This window comes from Schistocerca cancellata, chromosome 4 (genome assembly GCF_023864275.1).
Source record: "Schistocerca cancellata isolate TAMUIC-IGC-003103 chromosome 4, iqSchCanc2.1, whole genome shotgun sequence".
Classification (NCBI taxonomy): Eukaryota; Metazoa; Arthropoda; class Insecta; order Orthoptera; family Acrididae; genus Schistocerca; species Schistocerca cancellata.
The window spans coordinates 717,315,649-717,328,326 of record NC_064629.1 but is presented as its reverse complement, the minus strand read 5'-3'; the positions used below and the strand labels follow the sequence as shown (position 1 = coordinate 717,328,326).

Below are 12,678 nucleotides of genomic sequence, written 5' to 3'. Positions count from 1 at the left end.
CTGTTAATGGGAGCACATGTTCGAAGCTGAGAAGGGTCATACATTTTCAAAAGTTTTGCACGAAGTATGAAAATAGCGTTAGCAACAATAGATTATAGCAGTTGTTTCGATTGTGGGATGTGTTATGTATAGCTTCATATTAATCCTTGTCTGAGAAAGAGACAACAGATGCATTTACTTTGCGAACAAACGATTCACATTTTGGGAAAGCATTGCTAGTAGTGAAGATATCACCACACGCCCACAGTAGAACGGGGTGTATGACGATGCCGTTTTCTATACGGAGAGATACAAAGCATGTACAACACGCAAGTAACATAATCGTAAGGTCCGTGATGTTTTTGAGTGTAAACTAACGACAGTGTCTCAAGTAGACTTACTTAATTTTTATGTAAGATGATGAAATGTCAAAATTTTTAACAATAAGGATCCTAGCTTAACAGTACGAAGACAAAAAAAAACATTGGTTCTAATCAAGTAAAACCTGTATGTTCAAATTAACAAGAAAATATCTTTTTGAAGATGACGTGTATGAACAGCGATTGCAAATGTAAGTGCATGTAAACGGGAAGGAAAACACAATAATAATCTGTTTCTGATCGATGTGATGATGTTTTGTAATTGTGATTTGGTTATCATGTGAGAGGACTATCGAGTCGTATTACAAATAAGTTAAAATATTCTTTCCCATTGGATTCGAACCACCGATCTATGGATGTTATCTTCTATCATTCAGCGGTCTCTCACTATAACAACTGATCTTCCGAACAATGAATGTGTAGTTGGGTAAGACGACAATTTTCACTAAGAGTTTAATTTCGTTGAATGACACTATGCTTCATGTAAGAGTGGAAAAGCGTATCTTGGAGAAAAATTAATGTTAACTTCACTGTACAACACACTTTTAATTAAGTTTCTGAACTTGTGCGTTGACGTGATGGCAATTTGCCGGTACAGTGCAACCACATTTTACGCATATTCTCATTCAAGCAAACTTTTCAGGTGTTTTTATAGATGTATTTGTACAGTATGGTACTACACATAATTTGTATCCCATTTTCCGAAACGTAAATTCGAAAACAAGACATAACTGTGAATTAGCATTATGACAGTAGGAACTTCAAGCTAGCCAGTGACGTCACAGGCATCATATGACTCGTAAGGAACGTTTTAGCGGGCTTCCAAATTATGTGAATTTCATTTCCGTATTTGTAAAAGAATACTGAAATTCAAGAGGGAAAAAGAATGTTATGAGCGTAAAATGACGTAATTAATCATTTAAGACAATTTGCAGAAATCAGTCAAATACACTCCTGGAAATGGAAAAAAGAACACATTGACACCGGTGTGTCAGACCCACCATACTTGCTCCGGACACTGCGAGAGGGCTGTACAAGCAATGATCACACGCACGGCACAGCGGACACACCAGGAACCGCGGTGTTGGCCGTCGAATGGCGCTAGCTGCGCAGCATTTGTGCACCGCCGCCGTCAGTGTCAGCCAGTTTGCCGTGGCATACGGAGCTCCATCGCAGTCTTTAACACTGGTAGCATGCCGCGACAGCGTGGACGTGAACCGTATGTGCAGTTGACGGACTTTGAGCGAGGGCGTATAGTGGGCATGCGGGAGGCCGGGTGGACGTACCGCCGAATTGCTCAACACGTGGGGCGTGAGGTCTCCACAGTACATCGATGTTGTCGCCAGTGGTCGGCGGAAGGTGCACGTGCCCGTCGACCTGGGACCAGACCGCAGCGACGCATGGATGCACGCCAAGACCGTAAATCCTACGCAGTGCCGTAGGGGACCTCACCGCCACTTCCCAGCAAATTAGGGACACTGTTGCTCCTGGGGTATCGGCGAGGACCATTCGCAACCGTCTCCATGAAGCTGGGCTACGGTCCCGCACACCGTTAGGCCGTCTTCCGCTCACGCCCCAACATCGTGCAGCCCGCCTCCAGTGGTGTCGCGACAGGCATGAATAGAGGGACGAATGGAGACGTGTCGTCTTCAGCGATGAGAGTCGCTTCTGCCTTGGTACCAATGATGGTCGTATGCGTGTTTGGCGCCGTGCAGGTGAGCGCCACAATCAGGACTGCATACGACCGCGGCACACAGGGCCAACACCCGGCATCATGGTGTGGGGAGCGATCTCCTACACTGGCCGTACACCACTCGTGATCGTCGAGGGGACACTGAATAGTGCACGGTACATCCAAACCGTCATCGAACCCATCGTTCTACCATTCCTAGACCGGCAAGGGAACTTGCTGTTCCAACAGGACAATGCACGTCCGCATGTATCCCGTGCCACCCAACATGCTCTAGAAGGTGTAAGTCAACTACCCTGGCCAGCAAGATCTCCGGATCTGTCCCCCATTGAGCATGTTTGGGACTGGATGAAGCGTCGTCTCACGCGGTCTGCACGTCCAGCACGAACGCTGGTCCAACTGAGGCGCCAGGTGGAAATGGCATGGCAAGCCGTTCCACAGGACTACATCCAGCATCTCTACGATCGTCTCCATGGGAGAATAGCAGCCTGCATTGCTGCGAAAGGTGGATATACACTGTACTAGTGCCGACATTGTGCATGCTCTGTTGCCTGTGTCTATGTGCCTGTGGTTCTGTCAGTGTGATCATGTGATGTATCTGACCCCAGGAATGTGTCAATAAAGTTTCCCCTTCCTGGGACAATGAATTCACGGTGTTCTTATTTCAATTTCCAGGAGTGTACCTTATTCATCCTCGTACTCACAAAACCAGTACTGGATGATGCGTGCTGTATAAAAAGCGACCTTGTCTTGGAAAATAAAATTACCATTGCAGGACAAACATTGTACCATGGGATGGGCCTGATCCGCCAAAATGGTCGCATACCCCTTGACAAAAATGCGACCTTCCAGAGTAACCGAGGGCCCATGGAGTACTACGATATGGCTGCCCAAATCATCACCGAGCCGCCACCTTGTTTTACTCTTTGGGCGTAAGTTGGAAACAGTGTGAAACAGGACTCATCCGACAAAATCACTTTCTTCCATTGGTCCGTAGTCGAGGCTTTATGGCTTCGGCCCCACGTTTCCCTAGTACGGGGATTTGAATCATTGATGAGTAGTTTTGGAATTACAGGTCGCCCGCAGTTTCCTGCTTATCGAACTCTCGTCATGTTGTTTTGATGCTGACGAGTTTCGCAAGGCATTCAGTTCTGCAGTGATTTCTTCAGCTGTCGTCCTTTTATTTCTCGTCACAGTTTTCCATGGCTGTCTGTCACGATCATTCAGTACACACTTCCGTCCGCGTTGTGACTTAGCAGACGATGTTTCCCGCTTTCCCTGCATTCGGTATAAATCTTCTATATTGTGCCTCTTCATCTGCCGAACACTTTGGCTTCCTTGATTACGGAAGCACTCTCCATACGAGCACCAAAAATTTGTCCACTTTCAGATTCACTTAGTTTCGACATAGTGTACGCAGAACTACATTGAACACTGTTCTGACCACGAGTGACATCTGCAACGTATTGAGTACATTGCATAGGTACCGTTCATGGTCAAAGACAACAATGCAACCTGTAGTCTTGGCTAGAATCTGCATTTATTTTCAAGCATGGATTGAATACTGTAATAGAAGTGCTGTCTGGAGAATAACTTCCGTTTCCATGTAAAATGGATATTAGTGGGTGCTACACTCACTGACTCAGTAGGTCAGTGTGTTTTGAGCTGCTTCCCTTTCTCCTACTGTTCATAATGGGATTGCAATTTAAAATCCTGCAGTGGCAAAAAATCTCAACACTACTCATGTTCATCGCGAAATTTGTGTTGTGTATGACCCGAATAATATGACGAAGTTTTCTCCGCCAAGAAGTTGTCTAAGAGTGGAAGAATAAAAGTTCATGATGATGATGATGATGATGATGATGATGATGATGATGATGACAGCCGGCCTCTGTGGCCAAGCGGTTCTACGCGCATCAGTCTGGAACAGCGCTGCTGCAACGGTCGCAGGTTAGAATACTGCCTCGGGCATGGATGTGTGTGATGTCCTTAGGTTAGTTAGGTTTAAGTAGTTCTAAGTTTGGGGGACTGATGACCTCAGATGTTAAGTTCCATAGTGCTTAGAGCCATTTAAACCGTTTGATGATGATGACTTAATTGTCAGTCAGTCTCTGATAGGGAAACGAAATTTTCATAAAACGGTCAAAAAATCGCACATAAACTGCTTTCGCGATATTTCAATGGACAACATTCCTCAGAGTTCTCTGAGTGTACTGCATGAAGTCATGACTAAATAATTAGACTACTACAAGATCTGTTCTCTCTGGGTTTCAAATTTCTAGGGCTCAGAATTTTGTGTAGGCGGAATTTGTTATTTCGTGAAGAGATGCGATAAACTGATGGTTATATGATCTAACTGAAGATTATTTAGATAAGCATGTGGGCGTGCTGAAGAGTAATGCCACAAAAATTTTTATGTGAATATTCTTAAGGCTTCTTAAATAAAGGAAACGTTGATAACAGTCCACATATTTATTTTTCACGTCTACATTTTTATTTCTGAACACAATCACCCTGGCGACGAATACATTTCTCCAACGAGAAACTTTGTTTGCCTTTCACAAGTATGTTGAATGACAGTCATTGAAGTTTGCACGATTTCAGATAAATTCAGTAAAACAGAGTGTCTGTACTTACTTTTCAACGTAACTACGAATCATGTCGAGTATGTAACAATATGTTTCTCACTTTATCTCATATATTCGTAAAACTTATATGGTAATTCCAGTAACTGTACAGAGCATACAGTAATCGCCACGTTCCTTCCGAGACAGATATAGCTCATTCACATGCATTCGGCATCTTCTTAGAAGTAAAAGCAGCTTTGCAGCACACGTCTCCTAGCACAGAGGCGTTGTGGTGTCCATCCCATTCATGGAGGTTAAAACCTAACATAGTTCATGCATAGGCTAAATTCTAACCTAACCTCCTTTACCCCGTCAAAAACTGACGAAGGAGATCGGGCGCATTGTCTGTGACAAAGCTGTCGGTCGATGTTATCGGGCGATCGCTGGCGGCGGCATATGACGATCGTTGTCGGTGCCACTGCGAACGCAGGCTAAGTCGGGCGGTAGTGAGCAGGTAGCTTCATAAATGAGTCATGGTTCTAGCACGACAGATGTAATATTACGATGCAGTTGTTCTAAATAGTTACGGCTGTGGCCACAAGGTGTCAGAATCTTATGGAATTTAATCATACGTAGACAAAACAGAATAGTTTGGAAATAAAACTGAATCTTTAGTGATTATTATGGCTTTTGCGAGGGGCGTTCAATAAGTAATGCAACACATTTTCTTTCTGAAGGAAGGTTGGTTTAATTCAGGATTCCAATACATCATGTTACTGCCCACTCTTTTGGCTACAAAACCTCAGTTTTCATTAGAGCCGGCCGGAGTGGCCGAGAGGTTCTAGGCGCTTCAGTCTAGAACCGCGCCACCGCAACGGTCGCAGGTTCGAATCCTGCTTCGGGCATGGATGTGTGTGATGTCCTTAGGTTAGTTAGGTTTAAGTATTTCTAAGTCTAGGGGGACTGATGACCTCAGTTGTTAAGTCCCATAGTGCTCAGAGCCATTTGAACCATCTTGTTTTTTCATCAGAACCCCGCTTTTGATTTTGTCCATTATAAATGGCTCTAAAAGCCTGCGACTGTGAAAACAATAGGTTTGTTTATAAATAACTCATCTGCTACCAGTCACGATTTCCTTTATTTTATTTTTCGCACGACGCGTTTCGGGAAATAATACCCATTTTCAAGTGTGTTTTTTGTGTTTCTTATGTCATTCCTATGTGATGTTGTCGATGTGTGAGATACTGCTTCATTTTTTTGACTTTACTGCAATATATGAGCAGACACGCGATTTTTAGTTGGTTGTCGATCTCTTTGTGCAGCTAGTGGCGAAATTTAGAAGAATTTGTACTTACAGTTTCCTTGTGGTTCATTTGTGCAGAGTCTCCAACACACTAAACATCGCATACAACTTGTTGTCCACCTTTAAACATCGAATACATTTTTCATAAGCAAACCACTGACACAGATGTTCTTACAAGTAGTCAACAGAGATGATATTATAGGTCTTTCACGGAGTATGATATTATTTTGTACAGAGGTTATTTACCTTAACAATTTGGATCATAATTTACTTACGTATATTTTACAATTGTTCTTATTGCTATGTGTTACACAGATGTTTCGATAGTGTACTTAAATAAAAATAGTAAAACATATAAATAAGCACAATTGTAAAATAAACATAAGTAAATTATGATCCAAATTGTTAAGGCAAATAACCTCTCTACAAAAACATATCATACTCTGTGGAAGACCTATAATATCATCTCTGTTGACTACTTGTAAGAATATCTGTGTCACTGGTTTGTTTATGAAAAATGTTTTCGATGTTTAAAAGTGTACAACAAGTTGTATGTGATGTTCAGTGTGTTTGAGACTCTGCACAAATGGACCATAAGGGAACTGTCAGTACACATTCTTCTAAATTTCACCACTAACTTCACAAAAAGATCGACAACCAACTAAAATTCATGTGTTTTCTTATATATTGCAGTAAAGTCAAAAAATGTAGCAGAATCTCACACATCGACAACATCACATAGTAATGACATAACAAACACAAAAAACGCACTTGAAAATGGGAATCATTTCCCGAAACGCGTCGTGCGAAAAATAAAATAAAGGAAGTGTGACTGGTAGCAGATGAGTTATTTATAAACAAACCTATTATATATTCCCCCTTCAATCTGTGACGGCCTTACGCCTCGTTACTGGGTGGGCTCGTATGTCAGCATGGTATCAGTCTACAGATAGACGTTTGAGCCAACGTCTTGTTGCTCAATAGCCTCCCCATTATCCACGTACTCCTTCCCGCGGAGTGCCTCCCTCGTTGGGCCAAACAGATGGAAGGTACAAGATCCGGGCTGTAGGACAGTCCGAAGATATTTTGTGAGCTCCTCTCGGGTGCGCAGACTTGAGTGAGGCCTTAGGTTGTCATGGAGGAGGAGAAGTCCGTTTGGATTTTGTAGCGACAAACTAGCTGAAGTCCTTCCTTCACTTTTCTGAGGGTAGCGCAATACACTTCAAAGTTAACCGTTGCACCATAAGTGAGGAAATTTAACAGAATAACACTTTCACAGCCCCAGAATACCAGCACCATGACTTTACTGGATGAGTGTGCGACTTTGAACTTTTTCTTCGAAGGAGAGGTGGTGTGGTGCCATTCTATGGATTGCCGTTTTGTTTTCGGTTCGAAGTGATGAACCCATGTTTAATTACCTGTGACGATTTGTCACGATCAGCCTCGTAACGCCCAAGAAATTCCACACAGATATCCTTTCGTTGCTCTTCATAATCTTCTGTTAGGAGGGGGAAATCCAGCAGGCACACACCTTTGAGTACATCAACTGGTGGACGAGTCTGTGAGCACAAGCAACAGACGTGTCCAGTTGAGCAGCGAGGTGTTTGATTGTGATTCGCCGATCACCTCGAATGAGAGTATCTGCACGTTTCAAAATTGCAAGAGCCACAGCTGTGTGCGGGCGAACGGCTCGTGGGAGATCGGATAAGTTTGCGCGACCTTGTCGCGGTATTGACAGACGTCTCGCCCAACGACTCTCCGTGCTTTTGTTCCCTGCCAGGTGTCCTCACACAATTTGCAGGCTTCTGTGAATATCTGCGATGCTCTGGTTTTCCACCAAAAGAAACTCAGTGATAACTCTTTGCTTGGAACGCACCTCAGTTAAAAACGCCATGTTATAGGCTACGTATAGCTCCGCCATCTATCGGAACTTCATGAAACGACATGGGCTGAAGCGGGAATATTACACGATACCTCACAATAAATTACGCATTTTTTTTTTCAACGGAAATTGGTAGAGAAAGAAATAATGTATTGCATTACTTATTGAACGCTCCTAATATTAATTGTTATAGATTTAATATATTTAATTATTAGTGTGAATGAAAATTTGAATGCGAAGTAATATAATAAATAAGTATTGTTATGTCTACTAACTAAATATGCGTTAGCATGAGAACTGTGGCTGTACGGGTGAATCGTACTCCCAGGGGAAATTTGTGAAGTGTTATTCGCCTGCTTATGGTACTGGGAAAAAAGAAACGTTTTGCGATGATTCACTTACTTTAAGGATGAATTCTTATGATATTTGAGGGTTTTAGAAAATCTGTTTATTTAATAAATCTCTTATAAAATCTGTTAAGTTGTAATTGGTTCTTGGTAAAAGACACGAGATTTTGCAATTTGATACTGATATAGGATTGGTTACGCTGTAAACTAATAAGCCACAACATTATGACCTCTGCCGCGACGTTGGATGCCATCTCGTGGTGTTGCGGGAACGTGAAGCGGTAACAAAAGTGTGTCATCGGAGCACACACGGACGGCGATCACCCTAGCGAGATATGGGCTGCAAATGGGGAAAACCATTCAGATAAGCGACTTTGTGAAAGGACAGATTATTATCACACAAAGCCTGAGAACGAGTTTCTCTAAAACGGCGAAGCTGGTCGAATGTTTACGTGCTACTGCTGTGATCATCTACGGGAAGAGGTAGGAGGACAGTGAAATCACCACTAGACGCCAAATGGTTGGACGTCCACGACTCCTCACAGAACTAGGGGTTCGGAGATTTGTCTGCTCTGTAAAGTAGGATAGATCATGATTTGTGGCGTCTCTGCCGAAAGAGCACAATTCTGGTGCACGCCCAAGTGTTTCGGAGCACACCGTTCATCGTACATTGTTGAATATGGGGATCTGCAGGAAACCATCCCTACGTATTCACATGTTTACCCAACGACATCGTCAATTACGATTCCAGTGGACTCGGAACCATCGGGATTCGACCGTCGATCAACGGAAACGTGTCGGCTCTTCTGGCGAATCACATTTTTGCTACACTAGGACGATAGTCGTCTCCACAAACGCCGTAATTGTGGTGAACGGGGGTCGAAACGTGTAGGCTGATGATGGGAGCAGTATTATGTAACGGGAGACATTCTTCTGCGCTTACGTGGGACCTGTGTTAGTTATCTAAGACACGCTGACAGCTGCGGGCTACCTGAATCCCTTCATGCTTGATGTCTTCCCCGACGGCAATGACATCTTTCAGCAGTATAATTGTCTGTGTCTCGGAGCCAGAACTGTGCTGCAATAGTTTGAGGTGCATTACAGTGAACTCACGTTGATGTCTCGGTGACCAAATTCGTCTGATATAAATCCTATGGAACCCATATGGGTCACTATCGGGGGCCGCCACCGCGGACGCAAATCAGCGGTCCGTTATTTACACGACCTTTGCGTTGACATCTAATGCCACATACCTCTGGAAACCTACCAAAAAAACTACTGGATCCGTGATACGCATAGCCGGCCGATGTGGCCGAGCGGTTCTAGGCGCTTCAGTCTGGAACCGCGCGACTGCTACGGTCGCAGGTTCGAATCCTGTCTCGGGCATGGATGTGTGTGATGTCCTTAGGTTAATTAGGTTTAAGTAGTTCTAAGTTCTAGGGGACTGATGACCTCAGATGTTAAGTCCCATAGTGATCAGAGCCATTTTTATCGTGATACGCATAATCAGTGATGTATTTCGTTTCAAAGACGGACAAACAAGCTACGGATGTGTGTATTAGGAGCTCTGAATAGATGTAATAATTTGCGAAATTATGAGTTAAACTTGGCCTTGGAGTGCTCACGTGCACGCTTGCTAGAGGCGGATGTGAGGAATTATGGTTTTTATGTGCAAACTGTGACTTGTGAATAACTAAAATCGGCGTGGTGTATTGTACAAGTCGGGACCGAGAGCTGAATATTCGAGGCGTCAATTTGTGTAACACTTGAGTGAGCATTCTGTCACAGAAGTCCATTTTATAACCTTTTTCGTAACTGGTTCTGCTGCATACCATAAGCTGACTATTACGAGTGACTGTGACTGTGTGCGAGTGTCGAAACTGTAACTTAAGATTATCACGGGCCTGGCGGTGTTTTTGCATCAAACAACGGACAGTGTACTGAACTTCTCACGCATAAAATACACTCCTGGAAATTGAAATAAGAACACCGTGAATTCATTGTCCCAGGAAGGGGAAACTTTATTGACACATTCCTGGGGTCAGATACATCACATGATCACACTGACAGAACCACAGGCACATAGACACAGGCAACAGAGCATGCACAATGTCGGCACTAGTACAGTGTATATCCACCTTTCGCAGCAATGCAGGCTGCTATTCTCCCATGGAGACGATCGTAGAGATGCTGGATGTAGTCCTGTGGAACGGCTTGCCATGCCATTTCCACCTGGCGCCTCAGTTGGACCAGCGTTCGTGCTGGACGTGCAGACCGCGTGAGACGACGCTTCATCCAGTCCCAAACATGCTCAATGGGGGACAGATCCGGAGATCTTGCTGGCCAGGGTAGTTGACTTACACCTTCTAGAGCACGTTGGGTGGCACGGGATACATGCGGACGTGCATTGTCCTGTTGGAACAGCAAGTTCCCTTGCCGGTCTAGGAATGGTAGAACGATGGGTTCGATGACGGTTTGGATGTACCGTGCACTATTCAGTGTCCCCTCGACGATCACCAGTGGTGTACGGCCAGTGTAGGAGATCGCTCCCCACACCATGATGCCGGGTGTTGGCCCTGTGTGCCTCGGTCGTATGCAGTCCTGATTGTGGCGCTCACCTGCACGGCGCCAAACACGCATACGACCATCATTGGCACCAAGGCAGAAGCGACTCTCATCGCTGAAGACGACACGTCTCCATTCGTCCCTCCATTCACGCCTGTCGCGACACCACTGGAGGCGGGCTGCACGATGTTGGGGCGTGAGCGGAAGACGGCCTAACGGTGTGCGGGACAGTAGCCCAGCTTCATGGAGACGGTTGCGAATGGTCCTCGCCGATACCCCAGGAGCAACAGTGTCCCTAATTTGCTGGGAAGTGGCGGTGCGGTCCCCTACGGCACTGCGTAGGATCCTACGGTCTTGGCGTGCATCCGTGCGTCGCTGCGGTCCGGTCTCAGGTCGACGGGCACGTGCACCTTCCGCCGACCACTGGCGACAACATCGATGTACTGTGGAGACCTCACGCCCCACGTGTTGAGCAATTCGGCGGTACGTCCACCCGGCCGCCCGCATGCCCACTATACGCCCTCGCTCAAAGTCCGTCAACTGCACATACGGTTCACGTCCACGCTGTCGCGGCATGCTACCAGTGTTGAAGACTGCGATGGAGCTCCGTATGCCACGGCAAACTGGCTGACACTGACGGCGGCGGTGCACAAATGCTGCGCAGCTAGCGCCATTCGACGGCCAACACCGCGGTTCCTGGTGTGTCCGCTGTGCCGTGCGTGTGATCATTGCTTGTACAGCCCTCTCGCAGTGTCCGGAGCAAGTATGGTGGGTCCGACACACCGGTGTCAATGTGTTCTTTTTTCCATTTCCAGGAGTGTATCTATCGATCAATAGCTCTGTGAAAATAATACCAGAAAATATCTGAGGCAACCTGTAGAGGCATGTAGTGCGGCTAGTTTCCGCTAAAGATGTATGTAGCTGAAGAACGTTATCCATTTTGTCAGGCCAGGCGTGTGGACCGTACTGTAGCAGAAGAAATCAGCGAAATGTGAGTGGAGCTGTTTTCTGTGGGACGAACATTTAACCATTGCAACTTCGAGGCTAGAACTGTAACTAGACGGAAATTTCTTTCCTGTTTCTTATATTTGATTAAAAAATTTGTCAAAATAAACGTATTACCATTTACGAATGCGTCTACATAATTTCGAAAAAGGTACTTTACGTTAGATTACTATGAAAAATTAATCCTCAGAATTAAAGAAGCCTGTGGTTTATTTAGACGAATTGTTGATTCACACACATTACAATATGGGTAAATTTTTCAGAATGGTAGTGTGCGTGTTTTAATGTGAAAAATTTTGTTTTGAAAAAAAATGGTAAAATGTTTTTGAAATGATTTTATCTAAAAGCATGAAATAAAATTGTTTAGGTAAACCTTTGCGCACCTTTGAATGATGCTCAAAATCATGTACAGCAAACGTGGCGCCAATTGAGAACGTAAAATACACAGTTTAACTTAGAATTTTGTGGAGCACTTTACAATATTTGTCTTGTGGCCTACATAATCCACCAGACACATATCCTGTAGTACTCTTTGAAACTCTAAGCCAAACACTGAACCTTAAATTCTCAATCACCACTTCATTTGTTGTACATGATTTTCGAGCATCATTCAAAGGCGAGTCAAATATTTTTTCTAATCTATTTTATTTCATGCTTTGACGCAAATTATTTCACAAAATATTTAACATGCTTGTTTTTCAATTTTTTTTCAGAAACCACTAAATTTAGTGTTTGTTTCCCTTATTACTTTTAAGCAATTAAGTATTTCTTTGCAAAATTAAAACTCGCGCTGATCCATTTACTACCCACTTCGTCCATTGCCTACTCTTCGTTTGGATATGAAAATTCGCACAAAAATTCATTGTGTAATTTCTAAGACTTTCACGGTTTCTCACTACTCAAATGTTGACCAAAAAAACTGACGGTCAGTGTTTAGTTGTTGTGCTAAGCAGGGTATTG

General features: G+C 44.2%; 1 protein-coding gene across 2 annotated transcripts in view; it reads right to left on the bottom strand.

The window, feature by feature from the left end:
* The window catches only part of LOC126183598 (protein turtle homolog B-like), a 454,143-nt gene that overhangs the window by 251,647 nt on the left and 189,818 nt on the right, over positions 1-12,678 (bottom strand). The window lies entirely within an intron of this gene.